This window comes from Phascolarctos cinereus, unplaced genomic scaffold (genome assembly GCF_003287225.1).
Source record: "Phascolarctos cinereus isolate Bilbo 61053 unplaced genomic scaffold, phaCin_HiC Scaffold_726;HRSCAF=1367, whole genome shotgun sequence".
In the NCBI taxonomy this organism is placed as follows: Eukaryota; Metazoa; Chordata; class Mammalia; order Diprotodontia; family Phascolarctidae; genus Phascolarctos; species Phascolarctos cinereus.
The window spans coordinates 177,342,541-177,368,855 of NW_027556098.1; the positions used below are offsets into that span (position 1 = coordinate 177,342,541).

A 26,315-nucleotide genomic window follows, 5' to 3' on the forward strand; every position below is an offset into this window, starting at 1 on the left:
CTCTTCGTCTCCCCACAAATTGTCAGATCTTGCTATTTCTAACTCCACAACATCTCTCATATTTGACCTTTCCTCTAATCACACAGCTCTACCTTAGTTCAGGACCAAATTACCTCTCACCTAGATTATTGCAATGGCTTCCAAAATGATTTTCCTACCTCATCTCTCACCATTCCAGTCCATCCCACACACTACAGCCAAGTAATTTTCTTTACATGCAGATCTGACCTTGTGATTCCCTTACTCAATAAACTCCAGTGATTTTTTATTGTTTTTTTAATTTCATCAAATATCACCTTATTTTTTTATATATTGAATCAAGGTTTATTTAAAAAGGTAAAGCTTTATACATACAATTTTAAAATAGGAATTTATAAATCTTTGAATTAAGCAATTAAGCAATATTACAATATTACAAGCTATTTATAACAAAGTAGTGTTTACATTTCACAAATGTAAAAATGTCAAAAGAAACTCAAATTACAACTTGGATCCTGGGTGATTCAAGTGTTTGATCCCAAATGACACAAGTCAGATCCCATCTCCGTGAAGCGATCCTCAGTCAATGACATCATACTTTAGGATAGCTGGCAGCTGTTGCTATTCCACAGTGGTTACTCTGGTCCCTGGTCATTAAAACATACCCCTGGTCGCCCCACTCTTCACCCCAGCCGTTCTTGACAATCCAGTATTTCTTTTCATTCTTTGTTTCAACACCATAGCCCACAACCAGCACACCATGATCTAGCTGTTCACTACTGCATTCTGGTTCATAATAAACACCAGATCGATAGAACTGGAAAGATGCATGTCCTGCATCAACAGCAACAGATATGGGACCCACAGTAGCCACAGCTTTTGCAATAGCCCTTTCCTGACCAGATGGGATGTCCACATATCCAGTGACATTAGCACCAGAGCATTCTGCCCGATACCGACAGTCACTATCCTTTCCCTCATAGGGATATGATTCCTCTGTATCAATGCCTCCATTTTTCTTCACATATTCAAAGGCATTATCCATCAAACCACTGTTACAGCCATCATTCCTAGAGCAGTCAACCAAATTCTGTTCACTAAGTGAAACAAGTTTGCCTGTTTTATGGAACACTGGCCTTCCAAGGAACCAGTTGCACTAAATGCCCAGCAAGAACCACACTGACCCTGATTCTTAACAGGAGTCACATAGCCTTTTTCTCTCCAGTCTACAGATTTAGGGGTCTGCATAAGGAGAGGTTCACGAAACAGAGTTCCTTTGTTCTTCCTTTAAAATCTATTTTGTCTAAAGCCATTCATCACTTGCCTGAATTCATCATTGGTCATATCACCAAACTTGCTCATTTCCAACTGGAAACTATGCTTGCCAGGGTTGTACTGCTGATTGCACATTTCAGTCATTCTCAAATTCTTCTCCCATGTTGCTCTCCTCCAATTATCTTCATTCGCTCCATAGGTCCTTCTATGTTGTGACTTCCATTTGTACCATTTAGCATCTAAAGTCCGGTCAAGTTGTGGAGTAGCATCTACTATCCCCAAGCATAAGCAAGCTAAACATACATACAAATTCATGTTTCAAACCTGGGCGTCTCAGCAGGGGCGGGACCTGGGGAGAGCCGGACCTCTAAGCAAACTTAGCAGGAGACTGCTTCAAATATCACCTTATTAAAGCCAATTCAAGTACTTGGCTCACTAGATCTGGGTTTTAATAACTTACGGTTTACAGGACAGTGAACAGAGCAGAATGGGAATTTGAGCTAGTCACAATAGAAACAGAGGCTTCCAATTCTTTGGGGATACCCTTAGAATCCTGAGGGAATAAGGAACCTGTCTTGAGAAGCCAAAACTCATCTGTGAAAGTAGAAGCTAGGATCAAAATCATCAGATCCTAAGTGGCCTACACGTGGGGACTTGTCCTGGTCGGGAGTGACCAGGCTGAATTCAGTCCACTGGCCCCACCTCATCTCTGGCAAACATTATTGTACTTGGCAGGGTCACAATATAAATCACTCAACACTTGCAACTTGGCTACATACATATAGACTTTGAATTTCTCTGTGGCAGCCCAACTCAAATCCAGAAACTCCAGCTTATGGATGAGACAACGGGTCTTACTGCTGCTCAAGTTTCTGTAGGCCAATGCAATGGGTTACATGTTTCCATCACTCTTTTGGTACAAGACTGCCCCCCCACTTCGAGCTGGCATTTGTCCATGAGGCAAAAGCTGAGCTTGGCTCAGAAGAGGACTACCATGAGACATGTGAGGAAGCTGACCAAGTCCTTGGAAGCTTGTTTTTTTCTTACTTTCCAACAGTCACCTAAAGGCTTAGTTGTTTTTCAGACAACTGTGTGTTTCTCATCCTTCTGCTTTGCTCCTCTTCAACCATATATGCTCAAGTGAGGACATCCAATGGTTTGGAAATGGCACCATGGTTCTTAAGAAATGGTGAAGCATAACCACCAAATTGGATAAATGGCCTTAGATCTCCAAGGGTCTTTGGATGTAGCCAAGTCAGGGGGTACTTCTATCTACTCTGGACTATTGCTCATGCCTCGCTATGATACAATGTGATCCACATCCCTGATAGAGTCTTTGCACAACTCTGGGACTTATCCAGTGAAAGTCTTAGGCCATTTACTACTAGCTGATACAACATTTTCATCAGTATTTCCTTATGTTCCTCCAGAGTTTTCCCAAAGATTATGATATCAGTAGGGCATCTAGGTGATGCAGTAGATAGAACATGGGACTTGGAGTCAGGAAGACTCATCTTCCTGAGTTCAAAGCTGCCACCAACTTATACCTCCTCTAAATGGCATCTAGTACAGTGACCTTGCCAGGCAGCTAAGTGACACAGTGGATAGAGCAGTGGGTTTGGAACCAGGAAGACTCATTTTCTTGAGTTCAAATCGGCCTCAGACACTTTCTAGCTGTATGATCCTAGGTAAGTCACTTAACACTATTTGCCTCAGTTTCTCACCTGTAAAATGATCTGGAGAAAAAAATGGTGACCATTCCAGTATTTTTGCCAAGAAAATCCCAAATGGGGTCATGAAGAAACAGACACAACTGAAGTGACTGATATCATTAATGTAAATCAACACTTGCTGTGAATTCATGTTTCCAACTAATTGCTCCATCAGTTTTTGAAAGGTGATAGGTACCTCCCAGATGACTTGGGGCACATGCACAAACTAGTAAAATTTGGATGGACACTTGAAAACAGCCTTGACTTTATCTTCCTCTGTCATAGGAATCTAGCAAATCAAAACAACTGAGAGGTACCACATCACACCTATGAGAATGGCAAACATGACAAATCAGGAAGATGATAAATGTTGGAGAAGATGTGTGAAAATTGGAACACTAATGCATTGTTGGAGTTGTGAAATCATCCAACCATTTTGGAGAGCAATTTGGAACTAATAGCCCAAAGGGCTATAAAAACGTGCATACCCTTTGACCCATCAATACCACTTCTTGGTCTGTATCCTAAAGAGATTATCAAATGGGAAAAGGACCCACATGTGCAAAAATATTTATAGCAGCTCTTTTTGTGATGGTAAAGAATTGGGAATTGAGAGGATGCCCATCAACTGGGGAATGGCTGAACAAGTTGTGGTATATGAATGTAAAATGGGATACTATTGTGCTATAAGAAATGATGAACAGGCTGACTTCAGAAAAGCCTGGAAAGACTTGTATGGTCTGATGCTGAGTGAAGTGAGCAGAACCAGGAGAACATTGTACACAATAATAGCCACGTTGTGCAATGACTAATATTGATAAACTTAACCCTTCTTAGCAATACAAGGATCTAAGACATCTCCAAAGGCCTCACGATGGAAAATGCTATCCACAAAGAAGAAAGAACTATGGCATTTGAACGCAGATTGAAGCATACTATTTGCTATTTTTTTTTCTTCTGTTTTGTTTTGTTTCCTTTTTCTGGCAGTTCCTCCTATTGGTTCTAATTCTTACTTATACCATCACTAATGTGAAAATATGTTTAATAGGAAGGTGTATGTATAGCCTATATCAGATTGCATGCCGTCTTGGGGAGTAGGGAGGGGAGGGAGAGGGAGAAGACTTTAAAACTCAAAAGCTTATGGAAGTGATTATTGATAAATTAAAATAAATTAATTTTAAAAAAAGAGAAACCTAGGATTATTTAACAATGAAACCAGAAACCCTTAAAGGAAAGAAGAAAGGGTAAGGAGGATATAGTCATCTTGAGTGCATACTAGGCAAAAAGAGAACTGAATTCAGAGTCAAAGAGGGCTTGGCTTTAAACCCAAACTTTCCTATTGACTACCTGTTGGACCTTGGCAAGTCACTTTCCTTTTTTGGTTGTCTGTTTCCTCACCTGTTGAATAAGGAGGTTAGACTAAGTGATCTTTAAAATCCTTTTGAAACACGGGTTGTCCCAAAAGTCTTAGTGCAATTTTAAGTCTTAATAGCTTAAAGAACTTTGTCTTGATTTGACTAAATGGAGAAATTAGTTGCAATTTTCAAGCATAAGAGATTCATCATGGTATGGTGGAAAAAGCCTAAGTAGGTAAATTGACACCTGGAAATGCTAACTCTTCAGAAAAGAGAACTAATTCTCATACCACCAGCCTGGACTGTGCTCCTGTTTTCCTAGGAGTGAGGAAGTCATACATGAGCCAATATTCTTCATAAATGCTGATAACTCCAAAGGAACTGTTGTGGGTTATTTTTTGAAACAAGTAGTTTTTGTTTTTGAAAGCCCAACTTTCTTTTTTCTTTCTTTTTTTTCAAACAACTATAAGTACAGTTCTCAGACTGGAGATGCACTCTTCTATGTCTTTTTTGCATCGGGGGGGTTGGGAGAACAATTTTTCTAATGGTCATTTTCTATCTCAGATGCTCAGATACATTACCACGTTGTTATTTGACTTTATTTCCATCAGTTCTACTAGCAACTCTGAAATTCTCTTTGCCTATTTCAAATAGATGACTTCAGCTCTCCACTGTCCACTGTCAGACATGCAGTATTCCAATCCCTACAAATCCAAAATTTATGTTGAGTTTTTGGCCAGGATGTATATAACCTGGTCACCTTCTGATTCTGGCTGTTGCAGAAGGAACTAAATGAATGTACCACCCGGCTAGAATCAGGCCAATGGAATTAGAGAATTACAAAGCTGGAAAGGACCCTCCCTCTCAAGAATCCTTCCTATGCTAATAGCCCTGACAAGTGTTGTCACTGTTTAAACTCAATAAAATAGCTGAAGTCATTGTTGGACAACTCAACTGTTAACAAGTTTTTTAGAGTGAACCAAAGCCTGCCTTCCTGCATCTTCCACCACTAAATGAAAGCTTCAGTTTTTTTCTCTAGACTCAACTTTAAACCTCCTTCCAGAATAACAGGCTTTCAAATATTTGGAGGCAATAATTGTGTTTCCTCTGAGCTTTCTCTTCTTTATTCTTAATACTTCTTCACTAATTCCTTGAGTAACATGCTTTCCACACCATATAACCATCTTGCTCTCCCTATTCTGAATGAACTCGGATTCTTCTCAGTCATTGCTACTAAAACAAAGAATCACAGGTCAGTTGATAGAAGTTAAAGGGAGGCAGAATTTGCCTCAGTATAAGAATTTCCTAGCAATGAGAGAGAGAGAGACAGACAGACAGACACAGAGAGACATAGAGAGAAAGACAGAGAAGACAGAGAGAAAGAGACAGACAGACAGAGAAAGCCAAAGGTGACTCTAATATTTTGTGCCTTGGTATTGGGAAAATGGTCACCTTCCAATTGGTAGTGCCCTTGCCACCCCAAAACTCACTTTTCTTCTCCTTTGTGCATGTTTTGTATTTACATATCTGTATACATGTGTTTCTCTCCAGTAGAATGTAATCATCTTGAGGCAAGGGATTATTTTGTTTTTATCTTGTATCCCCAGCTCCTATCCTGGTGTCTTACACATAGGAGGCATTTTACAAATGCTTGTTAAATTGAATTGAATTGATGGTTACTTTAAGAAAGGGATGATTTTGGAGGGAGTGTGATGAGTTCAGTTTGAGACACTAGGGACTGAGATGTCATGTCATATCTAGGTAGAGATATCCAAGAAGCAGTTAGAAATTTGGGACTGGAGGTAGGGAAAGATGGGATCAGGAGCTGGGAGTCATCTGCATAGTCTGCATGTACCTAAAATTCACATTCATACTCTTCCTGTGCTGAAGAAAGTTGTAGAATTGCTTGTCCTTCTCCCTACCCTATCCCCAGGTCTCCAAGTGCAGAGTCAGAGGACCTGCGTTCAAATCCTGGGTCTCCCATTTATTACCTGAACAGGCTCAGGCAAATCACTTGAACTCTCTGGGCCTATTTCCTCATCTGTAAATAAAGGTATTGGATTAGATGATTTCTGAGGTCCCTTCCATCTCCAAATCTATGATCCTATCATGATATTCACAAATTGAATAGAATATCTTTTAAGGTGGCAAGTGTTAAAGGTTCTCTGTTAAAGCTTGTAAACATGTAAAGGGAATTCATCTGTTGCATAAAGATTTGTATTAAATCTTTCCTGAAATCTGTGTGATTTACTCTGAGTCTCCCTGTAGCCTGGCTATGGATATTTTCCTCCCTGTTTGGAAATGTACCCCTATGTACTGAGGGAGAGGGTTTCCTTGTTACTTACCTACATATCGTGTTTAGTGAAATACTTTCTGCTTTGAATTAATGTGTCTTCTGGTTTGGGCTAATAAAAAGGAAATGTAGTGGGGGGAATAATGAACTTTAGTTTTAAATAGATTGTTGATTCTTGAATCTAAGTGTAGCATCATTGAGCCCTTTCATCATCCAATTGTGTTGAGTTCTGGGTGCCACATTTTAGGAAGTATATTGAGAAGCTAGAGAGTATCTGGAGAAGGATGACTTGGATAGTGAAGGGATTCAATATCAGGCCATAGGAAAATAGGCTGAAGGAACTGGATATGCTTAGCCTAAAGAAGAGAAGATTTAGGGAGAACGTGATAGCTATCCTCAAGTATTCTCATGGAAGTAGGTTCTGTTGGGTTCTAGAGGGTAGAAACATGAACAATGGGTAAAAGTTACAAAAGGGCAGATTGAGAAAAAAGTTCTTAATAATTAGAACTATCCGGAAGTTTAACGGCTGCCTTGAGAGGTCATGGCTTCTCTCTGGCTGGAAGTCTTCAATCAAAGGATGTATGATCACTTTGCAGATATGTTGTAGGAAGGGATCCTTTTTCAGGTACAGATGGACTAGGTTGCCTTTGAGGTCACGCTGAACTCTAGGACACTGACTCTAGGACTGTAGTTTCCCTGACCTGAATAGTCAATAGGTGTGCCAAGCACTATGCTAAACCACTGGGGATTCAAAGAAAGACAAAAGACAATCCTTGCCCACAAGGAGCTCAAAGTCTAATGGGGAGATAACATGCAAACAGTTATGTACAAACAAGCTATGTACAGGATACATCATAGAAAATCAACAGAGGGAAGGCATTAGCATTAAGGGGGATTTGGAAAAAAACTTTTTGTGGAAGGTGGGATTTTTGCTGGGACTTAAAGGAATGCAGGGAAGATGGAAAGCAGAAATGAGAACGTAGAGAATATGGAGAGGGGAAAAAGAGTTTCTTGTGTGAGGAATAGCATAAAGACCAGTGCCACTAGATCAGTGTAAGTAGGAGTAGGGATTAGGGGGAGGAAGGTGGAATGAGACTGGAAAGGTGGGGGGAGGGGCAGTTTATGAAGGGCTTCGAATGCTAAACAGAAGATTTTGTATTTTATTCTGGAAGTGATAAGAAGCCACTGGAGTTACTGGCGGGAAGGGGCTTGACTTGTTCATTCCTGCAGACCTGAAAGGAAGTGGGGCCAGCCTGTAGCTTTATTCAATGCCTGACAGATTGTAAAGTATTTCTTTGGAGTCATTCACACAAAATAACAACTTGACAGAACTAAGAACTGTTTTAATTTGTATTTTTTTTTATCTACTTAACATTGGAATGCAAAAGAGTTTCAAACATTGAATCTACTGCCAACCTAGGATGGAAGTTCTCATTGGAATAGCACAGTGGAAACTGCGATTTTTAGCTCATCCTTCTGTGATTAGTTGGGTATACAGTTCTTCCTTGCAGTTCTCTGACCATAATTTGGTTCCCTGAGCACACATTTACCTTTGAAATGGATCTGTTGGTGCAATCCACACCCTGATTGTCAGTTCAATAATGTATTTGAAGGGAATGATTAGATGTGATTAGCTTAAAGGCACAGTGGAAATGTATTTCTTTAGGAGGGCCTCATTAATAGCATTTACATGTAAGTCTGGCGGGAATATCATTTTAACAGGAATTAATTCAGCTGATGCCACCAGGCTAAATTTCCAGGAAGATGGATTTATAGATAGCTGAAAGGAAGGGGGAAGATCTCCAATACCTTGTGAATTATCTGCATAATAAATATATGCTACCCAGAACTCTGGCAATGCCAGAAGGAAAAAAAAGCATCAGTGTAGAATATGTTGGAGAGTGTCCTCAAGAAATAATGAGACAAAGAAGCAAAATCTCCAGAGAGCTTGGCATGGCATAGCTAAGATAAATCATATTGTGATATAGTGCCAAAAACGGATAGGAACTATATGCCAGGGCCTTGCACACCTCCCCATTCCCCAGGGGCTCTCCATAACCTTTTCAACAACTTATATTAACATAGTACTTTCCTAAGAACCAACCTTTGAGGTTGGCAGTAAAAATGTCATTATCTCTTCTTTCAGCTAAAGATACTGACACTTGGAGAGCTTAAATAAATTGTCCATGAGCACATAGATGGCAGAACCAGGAATGGACCTGTTTAGGTTTAGGGGTTTAAGGGTGCTGGGACCCCAAAATCACAACATGCAGGTCCTGGCCAAATGAATTCAACCCAAGCTTTCTTTCAACCAAAGACGAGGTTTATTAGAACATCCACCATATTGGCCAGACTCTTAAGGAATCTAAGCATTTGTATCACTAATACAAGTGGGCCTGATTTTAAGAATCTGAGCCCTTGCCTAGACTCTTAAAGAATCTGAGCAGTGGCTCAATTTTAAGAATCTCAGCATTTGGCTAGATTTTAAGAATCTGAGCACCTTAATGGAACAAGATGGAACTTGTATACAGAAGGACTGTGGGAGGGATCCAGGAGTGGCCAAGTCGTTTGGGGTGACTGGAGGAGGTGTCTAAAGAGGATCTGGATGGGAGTGGCCAGTAAGCTGGGGTAAACAGAACACCAGGGACCTGGATCACATGGCCAAGGGAGAATGGAGTCTAGATAGGATTAAGGGTGGGAAGTGGCCAGGGGCAATTGGGAGGTAACAGAGCTGAACTGGGAGACTGGGCATAGCCACAGTAAAAGGCCAGTTGGATAGGATTATAGCCTCAGGTGAAAGCCAGAGATTTGGCCAGATGGGAAAGTCCAGGGTTTTTCCTTTTTGGGGTCCATATCCCATGGTCTTTTCCTTTTAGGGGTTCAGATCCCATCTCTATCATTTCCCCCTCAAAAAAATGGGACCCAAATTTTGGGGGGGTAAGGGACAAAGGTCTTGGCTTCTGAAACTGCTTTCTGCTGATAAGGGGCATAGAGCTGTCCCTGCCTTGACGAGGTCCCAAAGAGGTTGACTGGAACTTAGCACAGGCTGCATCCAGGGAACAACAGAGGTACCCACTGTTTGCTACCAACTGTAGGTGAATGGCCTGTAGTCTGGAAGACACAAATCTCACAGAAAAGATTGCAAAGCCCAGATATAGGGAGAAATAAAAGTGTAAGAGCCCCATTAAAATCATTTACATTTGACCTGCAGGACTATCAGATCTTGTTACTTTTTCACTTTTGCAGGTAGAAGTTTTCCATCCCTGGGTTCAATAGTTACCCAAATGAATTTGAATTTGCCAGAGGCTGACTTTCACTCCAATTATCACTGAAATTCTCCTCCCCAAACCTAACTGACTTAATTTCAGTTGTTGGGGATATTGAATGACTACACATTCAGGTCAAAACAGCAAGATTTCACACATTTGCATTGATCATTTACTGACCACTTGCTCTGATTATATAAATTTGCTATGAAAGGACAAAGCAGGGACTAGATTTAGGGCCCAAATATGACAAAATAAAACATCCTTAGCTCTATTTAGATTCAGATAATTCTGTTGTCCAACCATGCAGTATCAAATCCACCTCACAGCTAGACTCAGGAGTAGACAGGTGGGTAACATTCCTTTTCAAAGGAACATAATGGGGAAACTGAGCCAGGAGGATCCCATCCTAAACTGAGGCTAAAATTGTCTTCTCAGCTTTTCCTGATCTGAGTTCCCACCAGTTTCACATTCTCTTCGAGTAGCTTGTTGGCATTTCTCTCAGACGGTGGATTATTGATTATCAATGGATTATTATGATCCATCAGACAACTCATAATAAAATCCCATGAGCTTTTACCTCAAACAGCAAGTTTCACTAATCACAGTTTAGGAAAAACTTCCAGTATTTACATCTCAAATTTAAATTTGTCCTGGTATAAAAAGCCAATTGTTAGAGATTATTCCTATATACTTGCAAATTCTGAGCAAGCCATAACCCAAACAAGCTTTTCTGCAAGTTTACACATTAAAATAATAACCAACAATAGCCAAATTGTTTTAGCTGAAACCAAATCATGAAAAGTTGCTTAATATAATTGATAAAAAAACAAGTTCACCAATTTGAAACTTGAAATAACACCATTACCAATCTGGTCACTTCAATTTTGTTAAATGCATTTCCAAATTACTTTACACAGAGAATCAGCATCTTAGCATTAACAATTAAAACTACAACTTTAAAAGAGCATGCTTACCCATGTTCGGAGGCTAGCTTTTTTTTTCCTTAATTATTTTGAGTTATCAACAATCACTTCCATAAGCTTTTGAGTTTTAAAAATTTCCCCCTCCCTCCCCAAGAAGGCATGCAATCTGATATGGGTTATACATATACATTCCTATTAAACATATTTTCACACTAGTCATGTCATAAAGAAGAATTAGAACCAATAGGAGGAACCACCAGAAAGAAGAAACAAACAGAAGGAAAAAAAGAGCAAATAGTATGCTTTGACTTGCATTCAAACTCCATAGTTCTTTCTTGGGATGTGGATAGCACTTTCCATCTTGAGACTTTTGGAGATGTCTTAGATCTTTGCATTGCTGAGAACGGCTAAGTCTAACAAAGTTAGTCATTGCACAATGTGACTGTTACTATGTACAAAATTCTCCTGGTTCTGCTCACTTTACTGAGCATCAGTCTATTCAAGTCTTTACAGGTTTTTCTGAAGTCTGCCTGCAGAGGCTATCTTCTCTACTTAGAACAGGATGTGTTGAACCTGGGTGATGCCTCCAGGCAAAGGTTGCCCCAGGACCCAAAACCATTGCCAGGGACCTTGACCCCTGGCTAAGGGAGAATGGAGTAGGATAAGGGTGGGAAGTGGCCAGGGGCAATTGGGAGGTAACAGAACAGAATTAAGGATTGGGCATACCCACAGTGAAAGGCGTTTGATAGGATTATAGCCTCAGGTGAAAGCCAGAGATTTGGCCAGGTAGGAAAGTCCAGTGTTTTTCCTTTTTGAGGTCCAGATCCCAAAGACATGGTCTTTTCCTTTTAGGGGTTCAGATCCCATTCCCATCAGACCCAACAAGTTCAGTTTTCTTACCATTCTAACATGCTATCTCCCTTGATCAACTTGGCAATCTAATGATCATTGCCTTCATAGTTTCCACCAAATGGCTCTTCTCTGTCTTGTCTGATCTTAGCTTCTGCTACTACCTAATGTGGACTTTTCATTCCTACAAAGCTGTTTCTTTGTCAGTCAGGCAGTAAGTATTTATTAAGCAACTACTATGTCTAAAGCACCTACTTTGTGGCAGGCCCTGTGCTAAGTACCTGGGATGCAAAGAAAGGCAAAAGATGGGCCTAGTCCTTGAAAAGTTCACACTCTAATAAGGAAAGCAACACGCAAACAACTATGTACAAACAAACTATATACAGAATAAATCAGAAATAACCTACAGAGGAAAGGCACAAGAATTAAGAGGGGTTGGGAAACGCTTCATATAGAAGATAAGATTTTAGCTGGGCCTTGAAAGAGAAGCCAGGAGGTAGAAATGAGGAGGGAAAATATTCCAGGCATGGGAGATAACTTCTAAATAGTTTTTCCTCTTCTATTTCTGAGCCTTTACTTAAGCATCTGCATAGTACAATCTTTCTTCTCCTTTCTGGAAACCTAGTTGTTTAAATTATAGCTCAACAAGTCACCTTCTCTAGAAAGTTTTTCTTGATTAACTTTACTTATTAATTCTCCAACCCATTAACAATTTTGACCCCGTAATTAATCCTTTCAACTGAATACTGTTGTATAATGTTGAATTCCTTGCCCTCTTGTCCCTAATGCCTTAATACACCCTAATCTTGGAAAACTTCCGCTATTGGCTTCCTCCATTCCTACTAATAAACTGCTGAATGATGCTATATGACATTACATAGACATGCTGACTGTTGTTGCTCAGTTATTTCAGTCCTGTCAAGCTCTTCCCCACCCCATTTGAGGTGTTCTTTGCAAAGATACTGGAAAGGTTTGCAATTTTCTTCTCCAGCTCATTTTACAGATAAGGAAACTGAGGAAAACTCACCCAAGGGTTAAGTAACTTGCCCAGGGCCACATAGATAATAAGTGTCTGAGGCCAGATTTGAACTAAGGAAGATGAGTCTTCCTAGCTTCAGGCCTGTTGTTCTATCCACTGCTCTTTGCCAGGGACATCTTCTCTACTTGTAACTTTGATGGCCTACCATCTAGTCTTCTCTGGCAGATTGCCCTGACAATCATTCCCAGTCTCTAATCTTCCCTCTCTCCTCATTATTCTCTCCTTCCCTGTTGCCTATAAATATGCCCAGGTCTTCCCCATTCTTTTTTTTTTTATTGGCAATTGGGGTTAAGTGACTTGCTTAGGGTCACACAGATAGTAAGTGTCAAGTGTTTGGTCTGAGGCTGGATTTGAACTCAGGTCCTCCTGACTCCAGAGCCGGTGCTCTATCCACTGTACCACCTAGCTGCCCTAGTCTTCTCCATTCTTAAAACAAAACAAAACAAAAACTCAACCTTCATTTGACCTTACCATGCCCTCCAGCTATTATTCTATATTTCTCCTCTCTTTTACAGACAAACTTGTAGGAAAAAAATGGTGGCTCTTTGTTGCCACCAATTCTCATCTCCTTAATCCTTTGCAATATGGCTGTTGACATCATCACTCAACTGACATTGTTTTCTAAAGTTACTGATGACCTCTTAATAGTCAAATGCATTGACTTTTTTCTTATTCGTCATCCTTTTTGACTTCTTTGCAGCATTTGACCACTCTCTCCTCCTGGATACTCTTTCCTCCTTTCTATAGCTCTTCTATCTCTCAATTCTCTTCCTAAATGTCTGTCCACTCCTTCCAGATCTCCTTTGCAGAACCATCATCCATGTGTGTAGCCCTGTAGGGGCTTAACAAAAGGATTTGTTCTGTAAAGTTTGGATTTAGTCAAAGGGCCTCACTTGAGGACCTAGCCACATATAGGCTGCAGGTTCCTCACCCCTGCCCTAGGCTTTTTCTTGTTCCTCTTCTCTTCTTTGGCTAAACTTTTCTCTCTCTTAATCTCCTTAACTCCTAAGGATTTAATCATCATTTCCATCCAAATTTATAAATTGAGCTCAAATCTCTTGAGTTCTAGGTCCACATTGCCAGTTGACTATTTGACATTTCCAACTGGATGTCCATCAGTTATTTCAAACCCAGGATGCCCAAAACAGAACTCAACATCCCTCCACCTGCCTCTCCTGATAACTTTCCTATTTCTGTACCAGTTGCCCAGGTTCATAAACACTCCTCACTCTCTCTCATTCCATTCTCTGACTCCACTCTCTTTCATGTCCAATCAGTCTCCAAATCTTGTTAATACAACCTCTACAACATCTCTTGCATCCATCTCCTTCTTTCCATTTACATGGCCACTACCCTAATTCAGATCCTCATCATTTCTCACATGAAAAACTGAAGTGGCCCTTGAATTGGTCTGTTTTTAGTCTTTCTCTTCTCTGATCCATCACCAATGTTAAGTTCTTATAGTACAGCTCTAACAATGTTGTTCACCTCTTTAAGAAGCTCCTATGGCTCCCTATTAGCTCACAAAATTTGATTTGGAGAGAAGTTTACTGTTCACTTATTCTAATGTGCAAAGAGAGGAAATCGTCTACCTTTGTATCCCCAATACTTAGCACCTCTCCAGGCTACCTGTTCCACTTTTGGATGGCTTTAATTGAGCCAAAGTTTTTTTCTGACATGAAACTTAAATTTACTTCTTTACAACTTGCATCCATTGTTCCTGCTTCTGCCTTCTGAGGACAAACAGAGCAAGTCTAATCCTGATTTTATATGAGGGGTCTTCAAATACTGTTTTTTTAAAAATAGCATTTATGTAGCACTTGAAGGTTTGCAGAATACTTTATAAGTGTTATTTCATTTGATCCTCACAATAACTCTGTGAAGTAGGTGCTACTACTCCCATTTTGCAGACAGAGAAACTGAGGTAGAGAGAGATTAAATGACTTGCCCAGGGTCACACAGCTACTAAGTATTTGAGATCAAATCTGAACTCAGGTCTTCCTGACTCTAAGTTCTGTGCTCTGTGCACTGCACCAACTACCAGAGCTTTAATTTTGAAAGACCAAGATTATCCATTGTATCCTGGGTCATTGACAGTCCTCTTGACTTTTGTCTTGTTTGGACTCAGATGACACTGGAGGAGAGAGTGAGGCTGGTGACTTTGCACAGTCCTGCCTCACTTAAATCCAATTCATGAACAAGTCAAGACCTCACCCTCATGATGTCATTGGTCCTCTGGATAAAAAATGAACAACCACCACTAACTACTTGCTTCTACTTAAAGACAGTTGTATGTATATATGTGTATCTATGTATCTATGTTGTATGTATATATGTGTGTCCATGTATCTATGTTGTATGTATATATGTGTGTCCATGTATCTATGTTGTATTATATATGCATGTGTATATATGTAACTGTTGTATGTGTATGTATGTATCTATGTATCTGTGTTGTATGTATCTGTGTTGTATGTATCTGTGTATTGTATCCGTGTTGTATGTATATGTCTATGTATCTATGCTGTATGTATATGTGTGTATCTATGTATCTATGTTGTATGTATACATGTTTGTATGTGTATCGATGTATATGTGTATGTGTCTGTGTTGTATGTATGTATGAGTGTATATATGTATGTGTGCATATATGTATATGTATATATGTATGTATATCTCCTGAGTCTTCTCTGTTCTAATCCCAACACCCCCAGGCCCTTCAAATGATCCTCCCTTAAGAGACTCATGGCTTTTCACCATCCTGGTTGCTTTCCTCTAGCTTATCATTGTTGTTCTTAAACTGAACACAATAATCTCGCTGCGACCTAACTAGGGCAGAGTACACAGAGACTATCACCTACTTATTACTGGAAGTTTTGCAGTTCAAGATTTCATTAACTTTTTTGGCTGCTCATTGCTGACTCATCCTGAGTTTCCAGTCCATTAAATCCCCCATTTTTTTCGGGACAAATTGCTGTCTTACCATGCCTTTCCTGTCTTATACTTATGAATTTTATCTTTTTGAACCCAAGTGTAAAACTAAATCTTGCTGATTTTCATTTTATTAGAGTCATTCAAATGATTTCTAAGCTTTTTTGATCATATACCCCTAGCAGTAAAAAAGTTTTGAGCACACATCCATTTTACGCATATTTATTTAATAGACATGTATTACTATATTAGAAATATATGAATTCTAGAATATACATAAAATAAATTTAAAAGGATAAATATGAAATAATTTGTAGTTTAAAGTAATTTTAAAAAATTATTAATGGTTTGAATGGTATGAAAACTTTCTGTTCTCCTTAAACATTATTGTAATATTTATTTTAAAACTATTTAAATTTAATATTATTTATTTAAATATATTCTTAAGGTATTAAAATATTTAGAATTTTAAAATAATATTTAATAAAACCAAAAGGGTTTTTAAATAATATTTGTGTTGGTAAGGAAAGTGGGACTGGAACTTTGAATGGGTATTTAAGTTAAGTGGGACCAGTAACCAGATAAGGGGAATATAACAAAAACATAATAGTGTTTGTGGGGAACAGAATGTATTTAATTCAAGATAGAAATAGCAGCAGCAGTGCCCTTTAAGGCTATAGGACCTCACTCTGGAAGTACCTACCAGCAGTGGAGTTAGTGCGGCAGCAGTGATGGCAGTAACAGTAAGAACTGAGGTCCTGTTGGCTGCATCAACCTCTTCCTTTCTGTAGAAGGAGCTGGCTTTACACTTGGGGATAGTCATAATTAAAACCCTTGCACATGCAGCACTGTTCAGATGTTATTGAGAAAATCTACCCTCTTCCCACCAGCCCCAGTGTATACATAACCTACTGCCCAGATTGTCTCTTCAGTGGGTGCTCCTGGAAAAGGGGATATTGGGGTTGTATTTGAAACATACTCAGTTACTGGAAATTGTGGTGAAGATGGAATGTGAATTATCTTCATATTGTTTAATGCCATAAGATGCACTCCAAAGGACTATCTCACTTAATCCCTTAGGATGCATTTTGTGGATAAACTGGAGCGCATACACCTTCATTCTGGAGACCACTGGCATAGCTTATCAAGATCTTTTTGGATCCTGACCCAGTCATCTAGTGTGCTAGATATATTTTATAGCTTTGTGTCATCTGCAAATTTGATGAACATATCATCTAAGTTTTTATCCACATTATTGTAAAAAATTTTAAACAGGATGGTGCCAAGCACAAACCCCTGTTAGGCTGACACATTGAACTCGGAGTCCAAATGTTTAACCAGTTCTGAATCTAACTAACTACATTATTGTCTGGTCCATGTCTCTTTATCTTCTCTGTAAGAATAGCATAAGATACTTAATCAAACTTGCTATCTTAACCCATTAGAATGTAAGCTCCCTCAATAACACTCCTAGGTCTGTATCCCAAAGAGATCATTAAAAAAGAAGAGAGAAGAGGACCTACATGTGTGCAAATATTTATAGTAGTCCTTTTCATGATGGCAAAATATTGGAAATTGAGGGTATGCCCATCAATTGAGGAGTGACTGAACAAACTGGTATATGAGTGTAATCAAATACTAATAAGAAATGATGACTAGGCAGATTTCAGAAAAACCGGGAATGACTTATACAAACTGATGCAAAGCGAAATAAGCAGAATGTACACAGTATCAGCAACACTGTATGATGATCAATTATGAATGACTTAACTGTTCTCAGCATGCAATGATCTAAGACAAGTACAAGGACTCATGACAGAAAATGCTATTCACATTCAGATAAAGAACTGATGGACTCTGAATACAGATTGAAGCATACTTTTTTTGCTTTATTTTTTTCACACTTTTTTTTCCTTTTGATCTGTTTCTTTTTTCACAACTGTGACTAATACGGAAATATGTCTTACATAATTGCACATATATAACCTATATCAAATTGCCTACCATTTTAGGAAGAGGGGAAGGAAGAGAAGGAGGGAGAAAAATTTGGAATTCAAAATCTTGCAAAAATGAATGGAAAAATAGTCTTGAGATAAACTTGGGAAAAAATAAAATACTGTTAAAAAAAAAAAGAACGTAAGCTCCTTGAGAGTGGGGACTGTTTCACTTTCAGTTTGTATTTCTAGTATTTAGCACAGTGCGTGCTATAAAAAGTACTTAATAAATGCTTGTTGAAAGATTCATTTGGAACAACAAAAGGTCCAGAATATCAAGGAAACTAATGAAAAGAAATGCAGGGGAAGGTGGCCTAACCATTCCAGATCTTATATTGTAATGTAAAGCAGCAATCATCAAAACTACTTGGTACTGGCTAAGAAATAGAGTGATAGATCAATGGAATAGGTTAGGTATGCAATACACACTAGTCAATGATTACAGTAATCTACTATTTGATATACCCAAAGACCCCAGATTCTGGGATAAGAACTCACTATTTGACAAAAACAGCTGAGAAAATTGGAAAAGAGTATGGCAGAAACTAGGCATAGACCAAAATCTCATACCATATACCAAAATAAAGTCAAAATGGGTTCATGATTTAGATATAAAGGCTGATACTATAAGCAAACTGGGAAAGCAAGGAATAGTTTACCTATTAGATTTATGGAGAATAGAAGAATTCGTAACCACAGGAGATAGAGAACATTATGAAATGCAAAATGGATAATTTTGATTACATTAAATTGAAAAGTTTTTGCACAAAGCCAATACAACCAAGATTAGAAGGAAAGCAGAAAATTGGGAAAGAATTTTTACAACTAGTGTCTCTGATAAAGGCCTTGTTTCTAAAATATGTAGAGAATTAAGTCAAATGCATAAGAATACAAGTCAAAGGATATGAGTAGGCAGTTTTCAGATCAAGAAATTAAAGCCATCTATAGTCATGTGAAAAAATGCTCCAAATCACAATTGATCAAATTGATCAAATCAAAACAACTGAGAGGTACCACATCACACCTATCAGAATGGCCAACATGACAAACCAGGAAAATGATAAATGTTGGAGAAGATGTGGGAAATTGGAACACTAATGCATTGTTGGTGGAGTTGTGAAATGATCCAACCATTTTGGAGAGCAATTTGGAACTATGCCCAAAGGGCGATAAAAATGTGCATACTCTTTGACCCATCAATAGCAGGATTTCTAGTGCTGTATCCCAAAGAGATCACAAAAATGGGAAAAGAACCCACATATATAAAAATATTTATAGCAGCTCTTTTTGTGGCGGCAAAGAATTGGAAATTGAGAGGATGCCCATCAATTGGGGAACGGCTGAGCAAGTTGTGGGATGTGAATGTAATGGAATACTGTTGTGCTATAAGAAATGATGAACAGAGGCAGCTAGATGGCGCAGTAGATAGAGCACTGGCCCTGAAGTCAAGAGGACCTGAGTTCAAATCTGGCCTCAGACCAAACACTTGACACTTACTAGCTGTGTTGCTCTGGGCAAGTCACTTAACCCCAATTGCCTAAAAAAAAAAAAGATGAACAGGCAGACTTCAGAAAAACCTGGAAAGACTCGTATGGTCTGATGCTGAGTGAAGTGAGCAGAACCAGGAGAACATCGTACATAATAACAGCCACGTTTTGCGATGACTAATATTGATAAACTTAACCCTTCTCAGCAATATAAGGATCTAAGGCATCTCCAAAGGCCTCATGAGAGAAAATGCTACCCACAAAGAAGAAAGAACTATGGAATTTGAATGCAGATTGAAGCATACTATTTGCAATTTTTTTCTTCTGCTTTGTTTTGTTTTCTCTTTCTTGTGATTCCTCCTATTGGTTCTAATTCTTCCTTGCAATATCACTAATGTGAAAATATATTTAATAGGAACGTATATGTGTAGCCTATATGAGATTGCATGGTGTCTTAGGGAGGGAGGTGGGGAGAGAGAGGGAGAAAAATTTACAACTCAAAAGCTTATGGAAGTGATTATTGATAAATCAAAATAAATTTTTAAAAATGCTTGTTGATTAATTGATTGCTAAAATCGAGGTAAAGTATATCTATAGTATTCCTCTCATATGACAATTTTGTAATCCTGACCAAAAAAGGAAAGAAGGCTAGCCTGGCATGACCTGTTCTTGCTCAATTTATGCTGCCCTTCTTCACTTTCTGGATATTCACCAACTTTCATCTCTTTAATAACTGGTTCTGTAATTTTCCTAGGAATCAAAGTCAAGTTCCCTGGATTTTAGTCTGCTGATTCTGTTTATATAGAAGCTCATTTCTTTGACTTTTAAAGTCCCTCAAAACTGGTCCAACCATTCTAGAGAACAACTTGGAACTATGCCCAAAGAGCTATAAAACTGTACATACTTTTTGGTCTAAGAATATCATTACTAGTCTGTATCCCAAAGAGATCAAGAAAAATGAAAAGGATCTGTATGTACAAAAATATTTATAACAGCTCTTTTTGTGGTATCAAAGAACTGGAAATTGAGACAGTGTCTATCAGTTGGGGAACAGCTGAACACATTGTGGTATTTGATTGTGATAAAATACTATTGTGCTATAAGAAATGATGAGGAAGACAGTTTCAGAAAAACCTAAGAAGGCTTATACGAACTGATACAAAGTATAATGAGCAGAGCCAGGACAACATTGTACACAGTAACAGCAATATATTGTAATGATAATCAAGTATGAAAGCCTTAGGTATTCTCATCAAAACGATGATCCCCGACAATTCCAAAGGCTCATGAAGAAAAATGCTATCCACCTCTAGAGAGAGGACTAATGTGTTCTAAGTGCAGGTGGAAGCGTATTTTTAAAATTTTATTTTCCTTGCTTTTATTTTGGTAAAATGGCTAATGTGAAAATATGTTTGTATGCCTTAACATGCATAATGGTTATCAAATTGTTTGCCTTCTCAATGAGTGGGGAAGTGAAGGAGAGAATTTAGAACTCAAAATAAAAGAATGAGCTTGTTGTTGTTAATCATTTCAGTCTTGTCCAACTCTTCGTGGCCCCAGTTAGGGTTTTCTTGGCAAAGATACTGGAGTAATTTGCCATTTCCTTCTCCAGCTCACTTTACAGATAAGGAAACTGAGGCAACTAGGGTTAAGTGACTTGCCCAGGGTCACACAGCTAATAAGTGTCTGAAGCCACATTTGAACTCATGAAGATGAGTCTTCCTGGCTTCAGGCCTGGTATTCTAAGGGCTTACATCTCTCTATCTGCAAAATGGGACCTACATTACTTGCATTACCTAACTCATGGTGATGTTGGGAATAAAAACTTTATATGCAAATTATTTTTTATGATGATAATTAAAGAATGGCTTGAAATCTTTATCTTAGAGGCTCAATTCTAAGAAACATGGTTATTTGCAAACCCAGAAATTAGAGCATTATATGGCCTCCAGTTCTGTTCCAAGACATGAATAGGTTATGCCAAGTGTTGAGATGAGGCAGATCTCAACCTCCTCATGGAACATAGTTGTTTTGGTTTAAGACAGCATTAGGCCAAATTGTATAGTAGTTCCCTTTGGTAGTAGTCAGCCAGTTAATAAACATTCATTAAGAATCTACTATGTTCCGGACACTGTGCTGAGCACTGAGGATACATAGAAAGGCAAAAGACAACTCCTTCTCTCAAGGAGCTCGCAGTCTGTTGGGGATGATCACATGCAAACCACTATTTACAAACAGTATGAATCAGAAATAATTAATAAGTGAAGGGCTAGAATTAAGAGGAATTAGGAAGGGCTTCCTATAGAAGGTGATATTTTAGTCGGGACTTAAAGGAAGCCGGGGAACCTGGAAGGTAGAGATATGGAAGGAGAACATTCTAGGAGCAAGGGACCAGTGAAAATGTCCAGAGTTAGGAGATGGTTTCTTGTACAGGGACAGGACATCTAGTCTAAGATGCCCAATGGACAACTTGAGATGGGAGGCTGGAGAAAAACAGAAAGGTTAGAGCTGAATAAGTAGATTTAAGAATCACCAGAATGATAAGAAATGACGAGCAGGATGGTTTCAGAAAAACCTGGGAAAACTTATATGAGCTGATGCAAAGTGAAATGAGCAGAACCATGACAACATTGTACATAGCAACAACAATATTGTAATGTTGATCAATTTAGCTACTCTGATCAATACAACTATCCAAGAAAATTCCAAAGGACTTATGATGAAAAATGCTATCCACCTCCACAGAGAGAATGGATGAACTCTTGAGTGCAGATTGAAGCATGCTTTTTTCTTTAAACTTCATTTTTCTTTTTTTTTGTTTGTTTTATTTTGCAACATGGCTAATGTGGAAATATGTTTGCCTGACTTCACATGTATAACTGATATCATATTACTTGTTTTCTCAGTGGGTGGGGAACTGTTAGGAGAAAAGGAGAGAATTTAGAACTCAAATTTTAAAAAAAAATTAATGTTAACATTTTTACATTTAATAGGGAAATATTTAATGAAATAAAAATGTATCAAAAACAAACATAAGAACCACCAGCATAACTGCATCCAGGGTAGCTAATGAGGTCACTAAGTGAAAGAGTATAAAAGGAGAAGGGAAGAAGGTCTGAGACAGAGCCCTGTAGGACACCCATGGTTAATGGGCAACACTTGAATGAAGATCCAGTAAAGGAAACCAAGACAGAGCAGTCATATAAGTAAGAGAAGAACCAGGAGAGAGTAGTGTCCTGAAAACCTATAGAGAGGAAAGCATCAAGAAGCAGAAGGTGATTGACAATGTCCATCACGTTAAGCAAGGTATAGATCAGAGGCTCCCAAACTTACTTGGCCTACTGCCTCCTTTAAAAAAAAATTACTCAGTGTCCCCCTGGAAATCTACTTTCTTTAGCACTATAACTTTTTTTTTGTCATTTCAAAAAAATATAAAATATTTTTTAATGACACATCTTAAATTTAATAATTTATTGTAAATTTGTAGGTTTTTTCCTACATTGAAATTTTGATGATGTTGTTGGTAGAGCTGTGAAATGATCCAACCATTTTGGAGAGCAATTTGGAACTATGCCCAAAGGGCTATAAAAATGTGCATACCCTCTGACCCAGAAATAGCACTTCTAGGGCTATATCCCAAAGAGATCATACAAATGGGAAAAGGACCCACATGTACAAAAATATTCAGAGCAGCTCTTTTTGTGGTGGCAAAGAATTGGAAATTGAGAGGAGGCCCATCAGTTGGGGAATGGATGAGTAAGTCGTGGTTTATGAATATAATGGAATACTATTATGCTATAAGAAATGATGAACAGGCTGACTTCAGAAAAACCTGGAAAGACTTGTACCGTCTGATGCTGAATGAAGTGAGCAGAACCAAGAGAAGAACAGCCACATTGTGTGATGACTAATATTGATAAACTTAACTCTGCCCAGCAATACAAGGATCTAAGACATCTCCAAAGGCCTCGTGATGGAAAATACTATCCACATCCAAAGAAAGAATTATGGAAGTTGAATTGCTATTTATTTTTCTCCTCTGTTGAGTTTTGTTTCCTCTTTCTGGTGGTTCTTCCTATAGGTTCTAATTTTTACATACAACCTCACTAATGTGAAAAATATATTTAATAGGAATGTATATCAGATTGTGTGCCGTCTTGGGAAGGGTGGTGGGGAGGAATGGGGAGAAAAATTTTAAACTCAAAAGCATATGGAAGTGATTGTTGATAAATCAAGATAAATTAATAAAAAAAATTTAAAAAAAAGAAATTTTGATGATCAATATTGTGTCATGTACCCATATAGTATCATATTGTAAACAAGTCATTACACATACATATTCCTAGTGATGCATGCTTGACTTCCTGACAGTGTGTGACAGGCTAGTCTGCCAATACTTGCTTGTTAAGACCTGTCAGCAGACTTGACCACTGATTGGTTATAAATCGTGTGTGTTTATTTGGAAAATAATGTAATCACTATGACTTTAACTGTTACGCAACAGATGAAACATGTACAAACAGTTTTTCAAAATTTTCTTCTCTTTTTTCCCTATGCTTCCACCACCCCCTTATTTTTATTCAATGCCCCCCAATTGCACCCAAGGCTACTACCACCCCCTTGGATCATTCCAGTGTCCCCCAAAAGGCAGTATTGCCCACTTTGGGAATCTCTGCAAGAAAAGGCTAATAGATTTGGCAGCTTAGAGGTCACTGGTAACTTTGGAAAGAGCAGTTTCAACTGAATAATGCAGTTGGAAGCCAGACTGCAGAATTAAGAAGAGAATGAAAGGAAAGGAAGTAGAGTCCATATTTATAGATGGCCTTTTCAATTTTAGCCATGGAAGAGAGATATGGAATCATAGCTAGTGGGAATGGATCAAATGAGAGTTTTCTGAGGATGAGTGAGATATGGGCAAGTTAGTAGATAATATGGAAACAGCCAATAGAAAAGAGGGATTGAAGTTAAGTGCAAGAGTGGGGATGTTAGAGGGAGCAATCTGTTGGAAAAGGGAGCATGGCATGGGATCACTTACACAGATAGAGGAAAAAGGAGAAAGGGCACCTCATTACGTGAAACGGAGCTGAAGGAAGACATAGTGGCAGAGGGCATGTGGATGTTGTGAGATGAGCAGGAGGGGAAATAAATACATTTTCAGCTATGTGTATTTTCCATACTCATCTAATATATGAATGTCTGGATACTGAAGGCTTCTGTCTTTTTGTTCAGTCCTGGGTTGGATGAAGATCTTACTGGTCTTCAGATTTCCTGATCTCTTTTTGGGCTGGTACTCCTTTTAAATCTTTGCTGTAGTACATGAGAGCTAGGTTCTTCTTTGATCTTTCATTCCATCTTCTTAACCAGAAGAGTTGGAGGTGGTATTTGAGCCCATGTTTTCCTGACTCTTAGTTCATCATTCTCTCTCTCTCTCTCTCTCTTTTTTCATCATTCTCTTTACTAGGCCGTATAATCAATCAATCACCAAGCATTTATTAAGTGCCTACCGTGTTCCAGGCACTGATGGCTGAAGATTAAAAAAAAAAAATGAAACAGTTCTTGCCCTCAGGAAGCTTACATTCCATCAAGAGAGACAACATGTGCATATTGTCATAAGATAATTTCTACTTTCATTTTTATTGGCTCTAATACAGTCATTTCATTTTTCAAAAACTTTTTGGTGAGGCAATTGGGGTTAAGCAACTTACCCAGAGTGACACAGCTAGTAAGCACTGTGTGTCTGAGGCTGGATTTGAACTCAGGTTCTCCTGACTCCAGGGCTGGTGCTCTATTCACTTCATCTCCTAGCTGCCCCAGTTATTTTATTTTTAAAGAAAATCATGTAACGAAATAAAACTTTTTCTTGTGAAATTTAGCTTAATCCTTCAAAACTTTAACCCAGGTGATTAACTGGTTAATGATAAAAAGAACTTCTTGCTCAGCTTTATTTACTCATTTGCTGGCTAGTTGTAAATTTCAGAACAGATCCCTAGTGTTTACTGATCGATTTACACGTTTATCTCATGTAGATTTTTTTCTGTTTTGCCATCAGTTCTTTAAAATGCAGGCCTTTCCTTTTCCCTTTGCCAGCTGTAAAATTCCAAGCATATCCTTCCTGCTGATGTAACAGAAGACTATGTAGTTATTTCTTCTACATCATGACTTTCCCCACCACGGTTTTGATATACCAAAGATCGGCATAAGAAATTAAATGGGAATTTTTGGGAGAGTTTTGCAGAAGCCACAGATGAAACTCAAAGGTCAGCAGATGACACAGAGCCTATGACCAAATACTTAACCTAAATTTCACAATAAGATACTGTAAACATCCTATAAAAGAAAAAGGAAAAATTCAGACTACTTCTCTGGTAGGAAGAGAAGGCACAATGATAGGCCAGTTGAGTAGATTATAGCCTCAGGTGAAAGCCAGAGATTTGGCCAGGTGGGAAAGTCCAGGGCTTTTCCTTTTTGGGGTCCAGATCCCAAAGACATGTCTTTTCCTCTTAGAGGTTCAGATCCCATCCCCGTCATGCTGAGTATATATTAAACCAGCTATTAAAATATCTTAATAAATGTTGGTATGTATGATTGGCAGCAGTACCCATCAACAAATCCTTGAATATTTTCATATCAATATGGCATCTAGGTATAGAAAAGTCACATACAAATCAAACGTAAGTTAATCATGAAGAGGAAGGAACTAATAGCTGGGGTAGGGAATGAGGAGGGAATCAAGAAAGGCCTCCCATAATAGGGGGCAAAAGCTGAGTCTTGAAGGTAAAAATAGAGATTCCAGGATGTAGGAATAAGAAGGAAGAGCATTCCAGGGCATTACACAGACGATAAGTCTGCAAAGGAGACTGAGAAGGAGTGGTCAGACAGGTGGGAGGAGATCTTAGAGAGAACACTGTCAAAGGAAACTCAGAGAAGAGAAAGTATCCAGGAAGAGAAGGTGACCTACAATGTGAAATGCTGAAGAGAGCTCAACAAGGTTTAGGATTGAGAAAAGGACATTTCAGGCCTAACATTTTATGATCATATAAACGTTTTTATTTCAATATACTGCACTCTCTCCTTTTTTTCTTTTTTTTTAAAAAATTAAATGCTATCTCATTCTCACAACAACCCTGGCAGAGAGCTGCTATTATTATCCCCATTTTACAAATGAGAAGACTCAGACAAACAGAGGCTAAGTGATTTGCCCATGATTAT

General features: G+C 38.5%; 1 pseudogene; it reads right to left on the reverse strand.

Annotated features, from left to right (window-relative positions):
- Positions 1 to 422: 422 nt before the first annotated feature.
- LOC110207060 (procathepsin L pseudogene) lies at positions 423 to 1,362 on the reverse strand (annotated as a pseudogene).
- Between the last annotated feature and the right edge of the window lie 24,953 nt (positions 1,363 to 26,315).